Raw genomic sequence first — 21,868 nt, forward strand, 5'->3', positions numbered from 1 at the left:
TGAAATGTGAATATTCAAGTGCTGGGGGAGCTCATAGCCAATTGGGGATTTGTGGGGGGACTGTTCCCAATAAAATGTTGACAATTTCACCGAGAAGCAACAAGAGTATTCATTTTAGGACACTTCTGACCAATGGGGTCATTTCAAGTGAAAAATAACCCCTAGCTGGAAGGGGATGTCCTGCAATTCAGCTCATCACCCCATGGAAGCAGGAAAAGGGAAACTGGGAAAGAGAAGGAACTTCCCAGAATACATCAGCCAAATTTCAGAGGAACTAGGGGAACTATAGCATCTAGCAGTGAAAGAAGATTCCAAGGCCCTGTCCTCCAATAGACAAGCATGTCTAGGGCTCCACAGAGTTGGAAGAGCAAGACAGGATATTAGCATAAGGGGGCGCAGACCTACACAGAGGAATCTCCCCCAAATCCAGGATGAATCCATCTCTCCTGTTTCCAACTACAATCATTTCAAAAGTAAGTGAACAATCATAGCCCGGGCAAGCCCACATACATAGGCAGCATTAATTGACCACAGAGGTCAAATGCCACTGGGGAAAGCATAAATAAATGTACTACCCAAGTGATTGTAGGCACTCAGAACAAAGAACACGTGCGCTCATCTGCTGGGATCTCACTAAATGAACATGGGAAGTCTTGACTGAAAAGCAGTTTCGTCCTGCGAAAAGCCATACATTTTTTTTTTCATAACATTTTATTGGGTTTTACAAACGAGCATTACAATAAGCATAACAGCAATCGCAGAGCAGCAATCAATAGGTGTGGTAAGCCATATATTAAATGCACGCAGCTCTGCCTTATCCCCACATAGAGGATACTAGGTGAACTACTTATGTTATGAACAATAAAAGAAATGCTCTATGGTTTCCCGAAGAGCTTCACCAGTGTTCGCTATAAACAGTGTCACTTCAGGTCGTTCAACTATTTTGCTCCCTGTTAATTCATGAGGCAGAAAGTAAATGAAGGTGTTTTGGACCGAAACACACACATGCAACCCAGAGGATCTTTGTCATATGTGATGTCAATCGTGGACTTTTGTAATGTACCCGATGTCAGTGATTTGCCTATGCTCAATTGCCATTGCATTCATATTGGTACAGCTGTAATAATTGGGAACAGAAGTTGAATGCTGCAAAACGTAGCTTCAAATTCAGTAAAGGCAGAGGCATCATTCATAGCTATCATTTGCATATAGGAGCGCCTGGGAGCCCTATCAGAATGCTCAGATTGCAGACAATAACTACTGGTATGGGCTGCATTCCACAAATTCAGACTTCTGAAGAAGGCAGCGAAAAAACAAATCATCTCAATGGATCCAAAAACCAGTAACATTCCATCAGCAACACACCCCTCACTTCTTTGGGAGAGCTACTGTTTGACTGCATCTCCAAAGTGACAGGCAACATTCAGTTGAGTACATCCCAGTGAAAGCTGAAACAGAGACATGCTCTAACTTTCATGAAAAGACACTTGCCGCTTTAACACTACACCTAATGCGCGCTCATCCTAAAACCATTTCAGCTCAACCAAAGTTACAATTAAAAGTCTTTTATTATGAACATGGCTTTGTTATTTGAATACAACAACGTGTAATGTATTAATACATTTTGCCCATTTCCTTTTCTCATTATTAAACAAAATGTGCTTACTTCCTCACCGCCACCCATAAACTTGCCTTGTTCCCAATAGGTGGTAATAGTCTTATAGACCTTGGGAGGAGTAATTACTGCAAGGGGTAGGTCATTATCCCGTCATAAGGACCCATTCCAAAAGCTAAATTGATAATGTATAAAGAGGCGTGGTGTTCAATGTAGATGTCAGCCATCGAGTTCCGCAGTACTAAGCAGCAAGATTTAAGTAGGCAGGTCGCATTAGAGTGCATTGTTTGTGATGTCAAATATTTTGTTTACAAAACAGCAAAACATATTAGCACAAGTATGTGCTGTGCTCTACATGATATATAGCCACTGTACGATTTTTAATTCAGAAACAAACACTTTATTACTAAACAGTGCTTGAAAATCACAACCAGTCAGATATCCAGCCAAGTTTTCTGAACAATCGACAACGCCAACACTTTTGTGAGGCGTATTGTACTTTGAAACTAAATACTAAAGGGTTGCCTCCATTGCACCAAAGGGAGCTGTGTGGCCTACCTACAAGAGATTGATCTTAATGTATATATTCTGTGAACTCCAAATGACCTAACGGTGCAGCTCTGACACCTAGCGGCCACTCCGAGGATGGCAGTGACTGGGGAGACTAAGACAGGACAAAATGGTGAGTGAGGTGCAGCAGTTCACCTAAAAGACAGCCACAGACGGGCATGTGCACAAGGCAGAGAAAAATGATAAAAACGTGCAACAGTGACCCCAAACGGCAATGTCCTTTAATAATGAGCGATGATCGGGCTCAGCGGACACGGACATGTGCTCCTAAACAGCCGTAACTGATTTGTACTGGAACACACAGTGATGTAAACCAAACATATACACATCCTAAACATTCCATATAGGATACTCGTGCGCTCAGTAGCGAAACGCGTGCGATATTCCACATTCGATATGCTAACTAGATTGAGCGGAAGTGTGCCAGTGGGCGGTGTCATGTGACATTTAAAGTTCCTGATTGAGGCCTGCGAATCTCGATTAAGCGCGAGAAAGCCCCCCTGTACTGGACCGATATTCCGGAAAGCAAGCGATATACCCTCCCCTCACCCGGAACTCTGCAAATGCCCAGAGACAAAGGGTCACTGTAGTGACGCGTGTTGGATGAAACTCCTTGGCTACAGCAGCAGGGGATTACCCTACATGAATGATGCCATTTGTTATACTGCCCAGCAAGCCTCCGATTTTGGGCAAAAGCTAAGTGGAAAGTGTTGCCAACTTGGCCAAAACAAAACTGTCAATGTGTTAACATTGAGGCCCTTATTCACAGAGAGTTTTCCAATAGGAGTTTGTCATTATAAAACGCTTCTGTGAATTAGACCCTAAATTGCTTTCCTTTTAAAAAAAAAAAAACTCAAAAATCAGAAGTATGAAGGCACAGCTCATTCTTCGACTGCTGGTCGACGCGTGTCAGAGTTACTCTTCAGGATGTTGAATCTAGTGCAAGGAAGGATTATTCACCAGAAGCTGCCAAACTGCAGTTCGTTTGCATCGGTGAGTGCAGCTACTGGCTCTGCACTATCCTTCCAGAGCTGGATATGAGCATCCTGGGGGAGGGGCAGCTTTGCAAGGCCAATCAGTGGAATCTGCATGTCCGTGCGCCCATTACACCACTTCCCCCTGGGCTCCAGCACCCCTCCCACCAGCACCCACCAACCACATTTCCTCCTCTGCCAACCGCATCAAAATTAAAGGGCGCGAATGCTATCAGCTTTTGGAAAGGAAAATAATAAATTGACTGTGGAAGCTGGGCCATGGGACAGGGCAGTATGTTCTATCTATCTATTTCAAGTTTGTATAGTGCAACTTTCACCAGAGGCGTCATGGCGCTGGAGATGCAAGAAACAGCAAGGCAGGAAGGAGTGAGGGATCAGTCAAAGAGATAGGTCTTGGGTTTTGCTTAAAAAGACTCAAATCTTACATAGTTAATGTGTGCATAAATGTTAATCTGTGTGTAAGTGTGTGTTTTGTGTCTTTCTTCTAAATGTTTGGAAATATTGACAATCCTTTTGAAAGTTAAATTGATGTTATTAGGATTGGTAATTATTGCCCTGATGAATATGTACTTGACTGATTTTATGTAAATATTTGGCAAATTGTTGATATTAATAGTTTTATTTGTTAGGATATATAGTTTTTACAGCTGTAATATATTGCATATACTTGTTTGAAAATGACAAAGATGGGCAAAAAAAAAGTATTGGTGAGAGGATGGAACCTTGGGGGACTCCGCAGAAGATCTGGAATTGGTTAGAACACAACTCATTCATCTGGACAGCCCGGTGTCTGCTTGAGAGGTAGGAGGTAATCCAATTAAGGACAGTGCCAGAGAATCCCATCCTGTCAACAAGGAGGGAGAGAAGGACGCAGTGGTTGACAGTGTCGAATGCAGTAGGAGGTCAAGGAGAACGAGGAGGCATGAGCCGCCCTTATCCATGATTTGGAGGGCATTGTCCACCCCCTGGATGGTGGCTGTCTCGTTACTACACTTGGGGCAGAGACCTGACTGATAGTCATTTAGGAGGTGGGGTTGTTCAATTCTGGCAAGTAGTTGTGAAGCAACTACTTTTTCCAAGATTTGGAAATAAATGGATGTTTGTAATGAGCCAGGAGTTGGCCAGGTCGTCTGTATCTAGGGTTGTTTTTTTTTCAAAAGAGGTTGCATGAGTCCAGTCAAGAAGGTGTCGGGGAATGACCCTTCTGTGAGGAAGGCATTGATGATGCTGATGAGCGCATTGAGCGCTGGGCCTGTCTGTTTTTTAAATGATGGAGGCCAGGATTATATCATCAGAGTAAGAAGCGGGTTTGAGGGAGGCAATCATTTTAAAGAGATACGAGGGTGTGAGAGGAGAGAATTCAGTCCAGAGGGGCAGTGCGCGTGCCGTGTTGCAGGGGATGGAAATTCTGTGAGAGGGTGATTCGATGGTCTCTCAAATTGTGTCTATTTTTTCCAATAACAAATGTGCTGATTCCATCACATTTTTCCTGAGTTGCTGGTGTCTCGGGGTTGGGTGACGGTTTGGTTCAATGTTTTACTACTTCAAAGAGGGCTTTGCTCCTGTTAGAGGCTGCCGCAATGGTGGTGGAGTAGTAAGCAGCTTTGGCCTTGGTAATCAGAATCCTGCAGTTTGCCCAGAGAGATTTGAGATTGGTGAGTTCTCCCGGGTTCATATTTTTGCGCCACTGTTTGTCTAGGGCTCTGACTGAGCATTTGTTGTAGGCTAACTCAGGGGTGTACCAAAGGGGAGATAGTTTAGCCTTAGTCCAGCTGGATTTTAGGGGGCATGAGTGTCTTTCATAGCAAAGTTGCTGAATAATTCGACGAGGCCTGAGGCATTCCCTGTGGTGGGGAAGTCTGCAAAGTTTGTTTCTAGCTCGTTGAGCGGGAAGGTTGTGAATGAGCGGCGTTGAGTGAGGGGGTGTTTCATCAGACTTTTGTGAGTCAAGGGGGTGACCAATAATGGGATGGCAGCTTGGTCAGACCAGAAGTGCAATAGGGTCTGCACAGGTGATGCAGGGGAATGATGTGAAGACTAAGTCTAGGGTGCTGCCTCTGTTGTGCGTGTGGGAGAGCCCAATTTACTTAAGGTCCAGGGATGCGGCCAGTGTGAAAAGCGTGCTTCGAGTGTAGTTGTCAGCCTGGGACTCAGACATTAAAATCACTGAGAAATGCATTATTTGAATGTGCTAATTTGGCAGAGGGGAGTACTGTGAGGTGGTTTGTAGATGAGGTGGAAGGTGATGTATTCCTTGTGCGACAGAGGGAAACCGACAGGCGAGTGATCCACCTGGTAGAGGGGATGATGGAGCATGGCCAATCGCCTGGTTGGTCGGCATTTTGGATGCAGTAGTCTTGGGGTAGCGGTAGCAGAATATCATGTTTCAGTGATGAACAGGGCATCAAGGTTATTGTACGAGATGAGGTTAGCGATCTCTAAAGCGAGAGGACTGCTGAGCGAGCATTTACCAACATGAGAGGGCATAAGCATGTGGTCTGTGAGTGTTGGATGGGGAAAGGGGATATTGATACGGTTCGATAGGGTAGCTTGCCAGGGCTGCCCAGGGCACTTGGCCATTCGAACCCTAGTGAGAGTGGGAAAGGGTTCTAAAGGAAGGAGACACATGGTGATGTTTTCTGGCGAGTAGCAGTAGTAGTGATCAGTTTGCAGATCAGGCCCTTGGCCCTATCAGGCCTGTACAAGCACAAACAGGTCAGGTCCTGGTCTTCGCCGTCCTCTGCTGAGGACGCTGGTGATGAGGATGCCTAAGGAGGACTGATTAAAGGTGGTGGGCGGAGCAACTGTGACCAGCAGCCTGCTCAATGCTGTCTGCCTGGAGCTGGCCTAGAGTCCTTAAGTAGAGGCTTGGAAGGTGTGAAAACTTGTGGTGGGTGGGGCAACTGAGTGGCAGAGCCTGGTCATGCGACAAGCAACCTACTCAATGCAGTCCACACAGGAGACATCAGTAAGCCCAAAAGGTGGGAATGTTGACACCCTAGCTAGAGAAAGGCTTGGAACCCATGCCCAGGAACCCAGCTTTAGTGCCATAGAGAGTAGAACCCTGCTCCCAGCTCTTCTCAATTCTGAGAGGAATAGAAACGCCCATCCAGCCACCTTATTCATGCATCAAGGACAAAAACTGGTGCACAGATATTCAAAATGCTCTTGCCAATAAAATTACTTCTCTGCAAACTAAAATCAGTAACAAAAAAAGATTCCCTTCTCTCCACCTCCAAATTGAGCAACACTAGTTCTATTCCACCTCATCCCACTCGGACGTCACCTCCTGTGCCCACCCCTCTCTTCAACTTCAGTAAAGTCTCTACCACAGAGGTTGAAAAAGTTATACTTGCACTTAAACCCTCATACTGCCATGGGTACCTATGCCGTGCACAACTGATAAAAGATGCAGCTTGAGAACTCTGACCTTTTATTACTAAAGTAATAAATGCATCCTTCACAGCCGGTACCATACCCAACAATCTGAAACAATCCTGGGTCCTCCCACTCCTCAAAAAACCGACTCTAGATCCTGCTATCCCTACCAACTAACGTCCTATCACTACAGTGCCGTTTCTTCTCAAAATCCTTGATAAAATAGCATACCAACAAATTCAACAATACCTTGAACTCAACCACCTCCTAGGAGTCCCACAGTCAGGCTTCAGACCTCAGCACGGGACTGAGGCTGCGCTTATCGATCTCAAGGCACAGATAGATGAGCTGAGAGATGAGGGCAAGACAGCACTTCTTTTACTTCTCGACCTCTCAGCTGCATTTGATCTGGTCAATCACAAAATCCTCTGCACACACTTACAGTCAGCAGCTCATTTCTCCCAGGAGGCAACTGAATGGATCCAGTCCTTCCTCAACAACTGCACTATGCGACTTCTTTCCCCTTCAGCAGCCGCTTGCCCCCATGCCTATTACCTGCGGTGTGCCACAAGGCTCTTGTGTCTCCCCCACACTGTACAACATTTTTACATAGCCCCTTTTCGATGATCTAGATGGTCTGGGTATCACCTACACGAACTATGCTGATGATACCCAGATCCTCATCCCGCTGACGGGGGATTATGACAAGGATTTGGCCTTTGTAAATCGAGTGTACCTAATCATCCAGGCATGAATGGCCTATCACGGTCTATGCCTGAATGATGACAAGACAGTACTCCTCATCCTAGGCATCGCACCTAACCTCAATAAATTAGGTCAAAATTACTCCTCTTTTGTTATTGACAATAATATCACCGTAGCTAAGGAGGTTAAAACCTTAGGATTCTACTTAGACTCAACGCTCACCTTCAAAAAACAAGTCAATGCCATGGCTTCTGCCACATCTTACACAGGCAAACTCATTAGGGCATCCAAACCGTTCCTTTCACCCAACAACTGCATCACTCTAGCCAGAGCATTGATCCTATCCAAGTTGGATTATTGCAACACACTTTACGTAGGCAGCAACAAATACATTACAAATAAAATTCAAACCTTTCAAAACAATGCCTTAAGAGCAGCCCTAAGCCTCCCGAGGAAAGCACATATCTCAGAGGCTAGAAGATCGTACAATTGGCTTTCTACAAAAGATAAAATCTTCCTTAAATCGGTCTCTCTGACTCAAATGCCTACACCAAGTGGCACCTCAATATTTCATAATGAGATTCACTAGACAGATTTCCTACCGCCCCTCCAGAAAGGCCAACTCAAACCTCCTCCTTGTCCCTAGATTCAAACGTCTGGAGGGAATAGTTTTCCTGTCAAAGCAGCACAATTCTGGAACTCCTTACCACCATCTCTTAGGGAAGACCTCCCCTACCTACAATTCAGATCGAATACCATCCGTTGGATAAAGGAACACGATATCTAATGCTTTGACACCTAATCTCTCCCACTGCCGCACCTACTGTAAATTGTGTATAAATTGTATATCCTCTCACCTGTATGCCTAGATATACCTACAACTTGCAAATTATGTATATTCACCTATAATTTATACTTTGATGTACTGGCCCTAATGTTTGATGCTTCCAACACTGTAAGCAAGTTGGACTCATTTCCTGCGTGCTCTGTAACTTAAGTTGTACACTCCTCTTGTTGCTTTGCGCCGTGCTACCCACGGGTTAGGTGCACATTACAAATAAATAAACAAACAAACAGAAAAGCCATACATCGGTCATCCTTAGGTGTGTGAGATCGGGTCAGAGTGAAGACGCCCAGGTTGGGTGGTGTAGTATTGCCCCGCTTGTCTGCCAGGTTGAGGGTATGCATTGTACAGGAGGTCATGGGTAGTGATCGATTACCATGCCATGGCCTTTAACCAGTTAGTTGTGCCGCCACCTGCATGGACTGCACAGTGGACGCCACAGGAAGAACCCAGACTCTTGTGCCTATATCTACGTTTATCCTGTTAGGGGGGGGTCACCAGAAGAAACACGTGAAATCAATGGTGTGCCTGATCCCTGGTCCTGCTGGACCAGCAGCCCAGACAAGTCAAGTGGCAGGAACGCCTGCAGGAATGGCCCCCCTCTGCAAGATCTATGAGTGGAAGCAACTGAGCTTTTGGACGCCTTGCCAGGACTCCTTGGCTACCTGCACGCTTGAAGGACTATTATGGATTGTGCATAAGGACGGTGGGGGTGGGGGGTTCTGGAGCTGAGCCATTGAGAAGTTCTCCCAGCAAGGAATGAAGGAACGAGGAGGTTCCAAAGGTGGCACTGGAGGAGAGTGAGCAGGAGGGTGGTCTTATAAAAGCCCATCCTCACCCACACGTGGGGGCCCCCACTTACGCCAATAAAGGACTTGATATTTCATGAACTTCACCCACTTTAACACTTACCTGCATTAACAGTGTACCCACTCCGGTTATTCAAAGTTCATGTTCAGTGATGGCTACATCAGTGTAGGCAACACCGACAGCAGTGGGTTCTCTGCCAACGCAGGGACGTTTTTTTCATTATTTAAAGCCTGTAGCTGCATTTCTCATAATCATGGGTGCTAACGGCGATATTAACCTCAGCAACGGCGGGCCAACTCTGCTGGTAAAGGCTAACTGCCCAGGGTAATATTGCCTCAGTAAACATTCAAGATCACTGCCAAACATTAAAGCTGCAGTTGATAAAGAGAAGAATGATATTATTACATAGGCAAACAGTGTTGCCAAAACCAAGTAGGTATGAACTTTATGTACAGAAAAAGCTTTTGGCTGCTGAATAGGTAGACATTTGTTGTGTACTCCGAAAGGTTTTACGCATTACAAGCGTGGCATGCGTTTGATGAAGAGCAGTGCACTGGATCTGTTCAGTGATGATGTACCGGGTTCGGGTTGTGAAAGTCAACAAATCTGCATGTTGGATCCTCTCCACAGGAAAGGGAGTCGTTGGAGAAGAAGCGCAAACACATTCATATTTGAACAGTTAACGTCGCGATTCCTTCATTTTGTGTGGAAAGCAGCATTGCAAGCAGGAGCTCTTGCTGCCCCCTGCTTCCTGGAGGAGGCGGGGCCTATCTCGCACACGTGACAGATCACGTGTCTACAGCCGAGCATTAATTGCCGGCACAACCACCCTCGCAGCGTAAGCCCTGGTGGCAGAAGGGCTGGTGCTGTTAGGCTGTTTGGCGGATTTGGTGCTAGAGCTAGTAACAGAAAGTTATTTCTGAGTACATACACAAATAAGTAAAAGAACTTACACTGATCGCCAGAAAGTGGAGACTGTGGGCCACTGGCCTTTGATCCACTTAGTACCGCTCCTACTGAATATTATCTTTCCGCTCCAATTCGCGTAAGCCTGATGATTTTAGCAATCAGCAGTTGAGTAGAGCGGAGTATTCCAGGTCCTACATTGCCTTGAAAACGGTCACGCCAACGGATTCACGTGACCATATTGTGGCAATACCAACAGGAAGAATTCCTGATAATCATCAAAATGCGACCCTTGCGGCGTAAAGGTCGCTGCTATTTGTGCGAGAGGTGCAGTTGTGGCCGGCAATAGTCGTGGTAAGTGCACAAGTTTATAGGAAATTCATTACTTATTTAAGATCGACAAACTTAAATGGAAATCACTAAACCACGCACTAGATTGCAGGGTAAACTAGAGGAATCCTTAAAGCCTATAAATAAAATGACAAACCACCAAGTACCCCATGGTAATTTATCGAATAGCTTGAAAACAACAAATTCCCATAATATGATCAATGGGAAAACGATGGATCAGGCGCACATGGACAATCTAAAGCATGGATCGCAATATATTGGTCGCAATAAAGTAGACATAAAGACCATACGATCGGACGCTGTTCCGAGGACTGTCGCTGATCACGATTTTCCAGCACGTGACGATACTAATTCACTTACTCATCAAAATATGTTGGGTCCCATCCAGAGAAATGATGATAGCCACCTAACGCCCCTTCAAGATCGTGCGAGAGCAGCCAAACAGCAATGGCAAGCAACATACTTGCCTATTGGCACAAAAAGTGATGAGCCCAAAAAACCGCTCCAAGTCCGAATTGCACGTCTTTCACTTGACATCACCGAAATTGATGCAATTATAGACTCACAAGAAAAAAGAAATGAAGTATTTGGGGGAATGTACACGCCAAAGCAAATCGGACAAATTGATACCTCGACCCAGATTGGCCCAACAGGATTTGTTGCTCCTATCAAAGAACCTTTGACTTCTGCAGCGAAAGAATTGCCTAAGTATAAAGCGGATGAAATGACTTCCTCTTCTACAAATATGAAAACTGGAAATATAAGTTATTCTCCGGAATACCAACATAGATTGCCAACGACGATGCTAGATTTACAGAATACATTGGTAGCGGTTCTATCTACAGCTATGATCCCGTTTCTAAAGATCGAAGAAGCTATGGTGGATTCAATCAAAGATCAAGCAACACTGTTGGTATTGACCAAGCAAACACAGTTTGAATCCCTCATAAGTACTATTCAAGAATGATTAAAATATGAAGCAGAATCATCAAGAACATGGCAAAATAGATTAGCGGAAGTGGCAAGGGCTGATAGAGTTGACAAACTGACTTTAATGGACACAGTTTCAACAATCACTAAAAAAATGGTTGATGACAAAGTAAAAAAACATGCCCAAGTGATGAAGCACCTTATCTGTGCATCTACACAAACTCAGACAGAGAAACTACCAAATGTGGAGATGAGGAAAACGGATCAAACGACACAATACGAAAATCAATTACGTTCAGTTGCATCACAGAACTCTCAAGTATTTGCAATGCAAGACAAAAATGAGCCACCCCCTTGTAACCCATTCGATATCTTTGATCTCTCGAAACGGGGACTAATAGGTCAAGATGTATCGATCAAATCGAAGAGCAAAAAGACTACTAAAAATCCACAAAATGGGTCATGTGCCTTTCTGAGAAAATTACAAACTACCCTGAAAACGAATAATGAAAGGACAAAGAAAAATACAAAACTGGTGGCTACTAATCAAACCACTATCCAACAACCTATCCCAAAAACAGGAAAAATGAACAAAATACAAAAGGCTCAGCCACAAGGCAATCAAACAGTGCCTGAACCGTTAGATGCACTCATAGATGTAATTAATCAAGAAACATGCATCAATTCTACAAACTCAACCAAACCGATAGACATATCGACGGAAGATGAGGTAAACGACTGCAACTCTATTTCTATAAACTCACAAGACGGAAGATGAGGTAAACGACTGCAACTCTATTTCTATAAACTCACAAGACGAGTACCTCATTGTAATAGATGAATGTCAAGATTCCTGAACAGATTTCTCAAATAGCGAAAGCACCGAAGACGAACAGCAAACTAATATCTCCCTGGCATACTCAATAGTTTCTAATGAAGAAATATGGCCATCAGAGGAATCAGAAAGCCCAACTGAAACCAGTAGAAACGTGGCGGCTCAATTAAGTCCTAAACTGGTCAGACCAATCTTCAAAAACCCGTCAAATGCCTCCTGTGCATACAGAATCGCTATATACCCGATGAGTTCAAGTACAGAAGAACCGGTTATATTAAACAGATATAACATTCTGCGATTATTTAAAGCCATTCCACAATTGACTAAAATTGAAACTGGACATATTGAGTTAGTTCTATTTCCAAACAAGCAATACCTGTAAGAAGCCCACATTGATTTTTACACTCACGACATCATGCAACGTGTCCTTTACACTAAACACCAATTGGCTATTTTGGGATTTCAAATAGAAGAAATCATGGTCTCACGATCGAGGGCGGAAAAAAAAATCAAGAACGCTAGAGCTATTCAGCAAAAATATATTTAAAAATCGAAGCACATAGAACAAAACTCAAGAATCCACAAATTATTTGATTGACTCAAATCCTAGGTCCCATAACCAAGATAAATTACAACGGGTGGTGTGTAAGCAATCTGAAACAACTAGAAACATCTCCAATTTTAATGTGAACCAGAGTGCAAAGACAACATACTTATAACAACGAAAAGATGTACCTGAAACCACCACAACCTTATGTTCTTGGAATACGAGAGGTCATAGACATCTGTTTGATAACGAGTCGTCTTTACTTGAACAGTCCGACATCATTTGTTTACAAGAAACCTGGCTGAAAGAGGAAGTACTATGTGATGGCTATAGAACGTTCATGAACCCAGCTATATCCTCACAACAGGGAAGACCGGCGTCAGGAATGTTGTTATTAACAAAAATCAACCCTTTGTGGCAAATAATAGAAAGTAAAAATATTCACCCTTGGGCACAATATCTTTCCATCAAGATGCCATCAATCCATAACACCATTGTACCTAACACTGTAGAATATACTTGCCTATCGATTTTCAATATATATTGGAACCCTACTGCTATGGCTGATAATAAATTCATCGATTCCATATGTGAAGAAATTGATCATTTGAACAGCAGTAACAGCGGGAATGAAATCATCATAGCAGGAGACTTCAATTTTCATCTCTTTGACAAAGAAGGAAACCAATTAGTTACCAACGAAATGACATCGAGAGCTAGAAAATGGATTAAGGAAACAAGGCTGCGTAACATTTTCTTGAGTGCTCAACCAATGAATGATAAAGGTATCCCGTTGTCGACATGGTCACAGGAGAACTCAAATTCAATAATTGATTACATCTTTATAACAGAAGGAATTCGGAAAATTACAAACTCGACTACGAATTCTCCACACCCAGACAGCAATCACCATCAAATTTTTATTTCCTGGTTATCAGAAGTATCAAGTGATCAATGTTTGATTCTACCTGAACTTGAAATAAATAATAGGTTGAACCGACTGCGAATTAAAGAACAACAAACTCAAGAAATAGCAGTCCAATTTGAAGAGGACCCGCTTAAGGATCATGTGAAACTAAATTACGGATGGATCCTAGAGAAATACCAACAAACAACATCAAGAAATCAAAAAAGATGCAAGCAATCGCATATTCATTATTTTAATTTAGAAATCCATCTAGAAAAAAAGAAACACTATAAACGTCTGCTACAAATAAAGAAAAACAGAAGAGACTATGAAGCCGAAATAAAAAAGGAAAAACAAAAATACTCCAACTTAATGAAATCTTATAAAATGGCAATAAAGCAACACGACGCAGAAGAACTTTTGAAAGCGTTAAATCAGAAAAACACACGGCACCTGTGGTCTTTGATGAATGATTCATCGAAAAAACAATCCATGATTCAAGAGGTTGAACCTCATACATGGGTTAAGCACTTCAAAAATCTATACAAAAAACCTAAACACCATCGAACAACGGACCCACAAGATGATACTGACGACTGGAGCTTGAAATGGGACTTAGAGGACATTACCAACACTATCAGGTGCCTGAATTCATCTCGAGCTCCTGGACCTGATGGGCTAGCCAACAGCAACCTTAAAGCAGATCCAGAACACTGGGCCAAATTCTTTTTCCATCTTTTCCATCTGATAGAAAAATCTAAAGAGATTCCACGCACGTGGTCTGTAGCTGTTTCAATACCAATCTACAAAGCAGGTGATCGGAAAAATCCGGCCAACTACAGACCAATTGCCCTGCTGGATCCGTTAGGAAAATTATTTGCCGGATATCTACAAAAAAAATTGAACTGTTGGGCCATACAGCACGGAAGACAAGCAAAAAGGCAAACTGGCTTTGTCACAAAAATAAGTACCAACGTCAATCTGTTGCTATTAAATATGCTAAAATACGAAGGGTTGACAAAAGCACATCAGGTCTATGCAATCTTCATAGATCTAAAAATGGCCTTTGATTCAGTCAATAGACAACTTCTATGGTCCAAATTGGCTGCGTGGGGCTGTCCATCTACTATTCTGAACCCAATACAACAGCTGTATTCGAATACGTCTATCCGAGTTCGACTTACAAACAACGGAAAGTCAACAGAATCAATTCTGACTTGGAATGGGCTCAAACAGGGATGCCCCTTGGCTGCTTGTCTTTATAATCTCTTCACCCACAATTTTGAAGAAAAAATTCACCATCCGATGGCGAATCCTCCTAAGATCAACAGTGAAAATGTTCAAACCCTAATCTATGCTGATGACATTATCATCTTGGACAAAACTGTGAAAGGTCTGCAGATAACATTGAACAAAACTCAAAATTTCATGAAGGAAAATGATTTACAAATCAACATCAACAAAACCAAGATAATGAAACTTATAACTGAAAAATCCAAGAAGCAATGGACTCCAAAATTCTATCTGGAAGACAAAGAGATTAAGCTAACCAAAACAATAAATACTTAGGTGCAATAATCAATCCATCGGCAAACGAAAAGGAATGGCAAGAAAACATTGAAGAAAAAGCAGCATCGTTAGCAAGGCAAGGCCGGTTTTTTCATCGCAAATATGGCACTTACTCTGCAAAAGCTACAACTCTACTATATAAACAAAAGGTCATACCAATCTTGACTTATGTGAGTGAATCCCTGATAAACCAACATCTATTGAAATGGTCCAAATATGAAGCTATTTTCTGGAGAAAAACCCTTGCCTTGCCAAAGTCATTTCCGATTGCCAGAATCAGATATGAACTTGCCTTGCAATCTATTCAGTCCATAGTGCTATGGAAAGAAATGGACCTCCACAGAAAAATCATTTCAGAGGAAAATATACCATCGTTGGAAATTCTTAAAGAAAAAAAAAAACAAGCATCCCAAGTTGCAGCTTTAATAAAGTGGACAAGTGAAATTAAGCAAAAAATGCAAGAAGAAGAAATCACAGAAGAAATGTTAAGAAATAGACCTTAATATGCAAAACAAAAAATTCAGAAGAATGATTGGATAAGAACGATCGAAGAACAAACAACTTATAAACGCCAATTAACTAGCTACATGGAAGCAAGAGCACTCAACCAGTTGCCTTCTTATCTCGTCCAATTCCCAAGTGTGAAAATGTGTGATTTATTCTTGCGCTTTCGGCTGAACATCTTACCCACACGCGAATACTTGGCTTAACAGACCGAGCCAAAAATATTTTTCCTGTCTGTCGATACTGTAAAGATCCAATGGGGAAAGAAACTTTATTCCATCTAATCATGGTGTGCCCGGAACTAAAAAATAAACGAGATCTATTTAGAGATTTTTTTTAAATCTCAGAGCAACAAATGACAGCAGAGGACAGATGGGCAACACTGCTCCAAGGAAACCATCAGTGGCTGATCATCACAGTGATCAACTTCTGGATCGAGATCGATAAAGAATTATAAAAGAAAAGCCAAATTGAATCACAGTTTTACAAACTTTTTTGTTATGAAGACTCAAAAAAAATGGAAAAATGAAAAGTTTGACAAATCAAACAAAACATTAAAAAAAAATTAAAAAAAAAAAATCAGTGATGATGTGTCTTTGGTTTCGTGTCACGTACCAGTATTTAGCTACTTCCTAGTGCTTCCAACTGTGCAGTTTGCCAAGAACAACACAACTTTCATAAGTAGGTAAACTGAAAGACAGCGTTTTGAACAAGATCACACAATTTGGTCATCTGGGGAAGATGAGAACTTACCCACTTGATCGCATTTGGGGGTGCGGTGGACAGTTATCCTGGATTTCCCCAACCCAAGGTGAGTACTGCTCAGTTTTTGCTAGCCCTTACTGAAAACATATAGCATGTTTCTAAGAGCTTCTCCAGTTGAGGCCAGTAAGGGAATACGAGTAATAAGGAGAGTTTTGCCTTGTTTCATACTCAGTGGCAAGCGAGTGGACTGTGGTATGCCCAAGATCTGATTACATGGGGAATTTATCTGAGTAAGTCTGGTGGACTCCTAAACGTTGCCCTCTAAGATTAGCTGAAGTACCTGCAGCAGCGACAGTATACTGCTAATGTGCACATATTGGAACCATTGACTTACAGGTGCATTCAGAGTATCACCTTGGATGCCTCAAATTACTACTTACTTACATATATTGGAACATGTGTGAACTGCGTCAACAAGTGATGGATGCAAGGCTTTGAATTATTCATAACCACTATGAATTCCTCTGGGAAGGCATCTCATTCCACTGTCCTTTCTACCATCTGTATCCTTACAGAAAGGGACCAGCCACATGCAGGTAATCTTAGCCCTGCGCTAAACGTTAGCAGCCCAAACGTACAGACTGTCTCCTCTCTGCAGTGGAACACAAAAATACCTAGTCTGAGTCCACCGAGCAAGCAACCCGGGGCAAGTTTCTGCAGGGGTAGGCAGAGCGTACACAGGGAATGAAGCTGCAACCGGCTGATTTGGCATAATAAGTTCAAAACATGCCTGAGGTAGCTTCAGGGACGCCATTTCACCCAAATGCCAGGGGTAGCGGAATGTGGCATCATACGACCCTAGACCTCTGATGAAAACACAGGAAATGATGTCATTTGATCCCACGCCAAAGTGATTTCATGGGACGTGATGGAACACGACCTTTCACCCCTTGACAAAACAGGAAGTGGTATCACATAGAAATGTTTCTAAGTACAGTACGAAAAATATTGCTACAATATCACTATAATGTGATATACATTTCATACAAGAATGGATCGCAATATGTATCGTTAAGATCAGTGTGTATAAGCCCATATTACCAAATGACTGAATGCCATCAGACGTCCATGGCCAAATGATAATGATGTGTTATACGCTTAAGTGCTTTATATAGAATACATACAATATCACCAAACCTTTGTTGGTACTTATTTATCGACCTCAGAAGGATGAAAGGCTGAGTTGAGGTATTTAAGAACAGACTACATCAGTGACTCAACCCCTGATGTGTGGCTGAAATAAACCTTTAATGAGTCTAGCAATTATTGTATAGAATTCCAGAAAGACAAATTATTTGGTATTCCTATTCTTTCTTATTTAGGGTCACTGCTGAAAGTGTTAGACTTGTGGAACCCCGGTTCTGTTTTGGTCATTTATTTTTTAAGAGGCCTGAACAAGAATCCAGCCACTCACGAAGCAAAGAGCCACATGGCGCTGGCCACAGTCCAGGAGCTTGCATTTTTTATTTTTTTTGGGGCAGCAAGGGAGACCTCAGGGGTCGCAGTTGCGATCCCTGGCGTCCCCTAAATGACGTCCCTGGGTAGCTTGTGTTCTCGTGGGCGGGGGTTATGGCTTCCTTTGAAGCAGGACAGACCTTACCTTGAGACCAGAAAGAGTAAAACACATCTTTAAGTTGCTCCTTGTTGAAATTACACTCAGGAGTACAGAGTTGCAGTGGCCAATCAGAAACATGTGATGCTCTCTTAGGCGGCTACTTGACAGTACATTCCATGTGAGGCTGTAGGTATGTATTGGATTTCATATAGCACAAACTTAGCTGTTAAGGAATGGGGCATTAGGGGTTTAGTAATAGGATACAATACAGTTGTAAAGATATGCAACAGCGTCGCTAGAGTGGGGCCACGGGCCCCTCCTCTGAAATCCTGAACCCCCATGCCTGGGCTACTCTCTCTGCAGTGCTGCCTGCCTGGCGTCCACCTGCACTGCACACACACAGGTCCACAATACACAGGGCCACAATGCTGCAGCCAGGACCAGCTACAGGTACAGCAAATGCAGTGAAGAACGCACCATAAAGGTGCACACAGGACAGCAGCACAGGGTCAGCAGTCAGGGTTCAGGATTTTTAATGGCATTTTTAATGGCATGCGTGCGCACACATGCACAGCTAGGTGAAAATCCAAGCCCTGCCTCTGTTTCCTGCCCTGCCTGAGGTAGTGAGGGGACAGTGATTAAAAAAACCCAATTGGAATTTCAACAATCGGGTTGGCCCAGCCAATTGTTGAATTTCAAAGTGGGGTCTTGGTGAGTAGCTTGCCCCGGATAAGAGTTTCCCAGCCGAGCCCCCAGCTTGGCTGAGGGAAGCAAGGGGTTCAGTGATCTAATCTGCTGCCCTCCTTTCCCCAGCCATCACTTGCGCGTTTGCAGGCACTTTGCTCAGCCGTTTTCTTTCTGCTGGACTGAAAAGGACACACTGCCCTCGAGACATCAGAGTGGCTCCATCTCTACAGAAGACACTGCTTTAAAGGATCATATTGTGTCGCTGGTTGACCACTGTTATAGCGTGCACACTGACACACACTGATCCTCATGCCTGCCCTGGATATTCAGTGCTCCTGCTACATTTGCACTCTAAAATGTATACAAAAAGACACAGCTGAGAAAGGAACGCACAGCCCCAATTGCGATCTGCACAGACCTTCCATAAAAACACCCACATCCAGATGCGAGATGCACAAAAAGGCATCGCGAACCGAAGGTTTTAATGGCACACTTGTGAAAGGCCCCCTACAGCCGATCGATCGATCGATCGATCGATAAAGAACATCCACACTGTATCATTTCAAAGTGCATGAAATGGCAGGTGTCCATTACCAGCCAACGACAACAGGCAACATCTGAACAAATTGCCCATGAAGGCCCAAAACCAGGAGTGAACTTCACTGGGGCTCTGTGTGCGCTCTTTTAGAAAAGAAATGTCCCTTTGCATTTCTTCACACGAAAACATTAAGAACATCTTGTCCAAAAGAATGGTCTCTTAAATGGGCCATCACTGGTAAATCGCTTGCAGTTTAAATGCTCTGCAAGAAGAACGAGAGTGATTATCAGTCAATAAGGGCTCCCTCCCATTGCGTCTGCTGCTGGGAGGAGGTATTTGTCATTAGAGAGTCAGGGGTAGGGCGGGTCTATGTATCGAGTTTCGGAGATATATCAATATATATTTTCAATACCGATATAGGATGAGACAATGGGCCTCATAACGAGTCCGGCGGTAGCCGTGCCCGAAAAACCAGCAGGCTGCCGCCAGACCCGAAATACCATTCCGCCTCTGTGATTGCCGGAATCACCGGGGCATTACAACCCCGGTGACCCGGTAATTCCGGAGGCAGAATTCCGTAAATCCCCATTCCCATGGAGTCCATGGGGATGGGCACAATGGAAACACTGGTTCCGTCTATGATGGAGCCGGTGTTTCCATTTCCGCCTGCAGGTGGGTGGTGTTACTTCCGCTAGGTCAGACCTGGCGGGAGTGACACCTCCCGCCTGTAGAACCCGGCATCAGCCGGTCCGGAAACAACAGTGGCGGCGGATTTACCGCCACCATTGTTCCCGGACCGGCAGGGTCTTAATGAGGCCCACTATCGTTAACATCAAGATATATACATATATACAACAGAATTGCTTGCTGTATAAATGCATGATTTTTACCTCCCGGGGCCACTTTGGACTACTTTGCCGGTGTCAATTTGTGAAAAGCATACACATTGCCCTTTTATAGCTGGCCCCCCTTCTTTTGTCTGTAAACCCCTCTGTGTCCCCCCCTAAATTTGATTCCTGGAGACGCCACTGAAGATATGAGAGCAGGGATAAAACCGGTTCCCAGCAGGCGACACTTATGAGCCAGGAAGTTTGGGAACGCAAGACCTTGGTGGGCTTGGAGTGGCAGGAGGTCAAAATGTCAAGTGTGCAATGGCTGGTCTGTGAAGGCCGAGGGCATGAGTGAATCATTTGCCAGATGCCGTGATGAACTGAGCACTGCCAGGGTTTTATTATTTAGAGACAAGAAGCTAGTGCCCCAGTGGTGCTTGCCCATTTATCATAGACAGGGCCGGCCTTAGCGGCAGCAGCACCCAAGCAAATCGGCACTCTCAGCCCCCCTCCACCCCCGCGTGCCCCTGGTCAACATGGGGAGGGACAGAGGGGGCAAGAGCACCACATTTTATTCAAAATCTCCACTCCGAGGCCTGGCAGGGAGTTAATCACTGGAATAGGACACTCATGCTAATGCATGAGCACCCTATTCCAATGAAAACCACCTTGCTCCCACATCGGAGCGGGGAGGTAATCATCTGAATAGGGTGCTGATAATAACAAAAGGGCTCCTGTCATGCCTTCTCCCACTACACCAGCTCGGAGGAGCCCTTGAAAGACTCCGCCGAGTTGGCGTGGCAGGGGGGCTAATGGCGCCCTGGGAGGCATAGCGCCCCGGGCAGTCGCCCGGCCTGTCCTGCCCTAAGGCAGGCCCCGATCATAGACCTGGCCCACCGCCGCCACCTTGGCATGAGCATGACCAATCCCATGAATAGTTCATGAATGGTATTGGTGGCAAAGCACGGATTGCGAAGTAGGATAAACTTGACGTTTCGACTCTGCCGTGCGTGCAAAGCAAAAACATCACATTCGTTCCAAGAATCGCCTACTCTTGTGTCAGGGATTTTCTGCAGGTCTGCTCCCTTTAAAGCATTTCTTCGAGTTTCCAACATCTGACCTTCCTAACTGCCTTGTTAAGTCCCTAGGTCTGCATCAGCGAATCCCTCCCTTGGCTTCATACGAGTTGCTTCGTATTAGGTCTGCACAAATCTTTCTCTATTCAGATTCAAAAAGGTGCCGGATGGACTCCAGTCAAATCCTGGTAGTAAATCTAACAGGAAACGATGGAATCACTGAAACCGCCTTATTCATTGAAAATCTTGGAGAAAATACAAGTTTTTGTTGCGTACAGAAACTGCCTGCCAGCCCTCATGTGATTTGTTGAGTGGCATCACAGGGTTACCCTTTCCCTTGGCCATCTTTCCTACCGGTAATCATGCTACATGCTGTAATACCATAGTTCTATGCAAAATTAGCAATCAAACATTCTGACCTTTTTAAATGATTGCAAACATTAAGGTGCATTGTGAATAAATGTGCTTCTCAAATATTAGAAAATCACATTTTGTAGAGGAAGGGCGAGAACACAACTCAAGCTGCTGGACCCTCACCTTCTGGTGTGGCACCAGAGGCAATCAACATTCAGAAGCCCCATAGATCGGAAAAGAATTCAACTTCAGGAGTTCAGGGTTCCACATGCAGCAATATCCTCAACATTCCTCAGCCATAGGGTTAGGGGAGGAAGGGATGGAGGGCTGTACAACCCAGACCCCTCTAGTCAATTGCAGTGTTTTCTCCGACTGCAATGTAAGAAGTGTGTGGCATCTTGGCGTCTTCAGCCGCATGATCTGGCCCAAGAGGCACTTTGGCCATTTGCGCATTGTGCACCTCATGCACCATTCTATGCATGGTGTCAGCATCCTTAATAGTTTCTAGGGGGATCCATCCAATCAAGCAGGCTACCAATGACACTCCTCCCACCTCTTCTGAACTACAGGTCCTAGGTGTAAGCATATGGTGATCAG

General features: G+C 44.0%; 1 protein-coding gene across 2 annotated transcripts in view; it reads right to left on the reverse strand.

Moving 5' to 3' along the window:
• The window catches only part of ANO8 (anoctamin 8), a 525,215-nt gene that overhangs the window by 161,926 nt on the left and 341,421 nt on the right, over positions 1 to 21,868 (reverse strand). The gene's annotated exons all lie outside the window — the stretch shown is intronic.

Source organism: Ambystoma mexicanum, chromosome 1p, assembly GCF_040938575.1.
Source record: "Ambystoma mexicanum isolate Mex_15411 chromosome 1p, UKY_AmexF1_1, whole genome shotgun sequence".
In the NCBI taxonomy this organism is placed as follows: Eukaryota; Metazoa; Chordata; class Amphibia; order Caudata; family Ambystomatidae; genus Ambystoma; species Ambystoma mexicanum.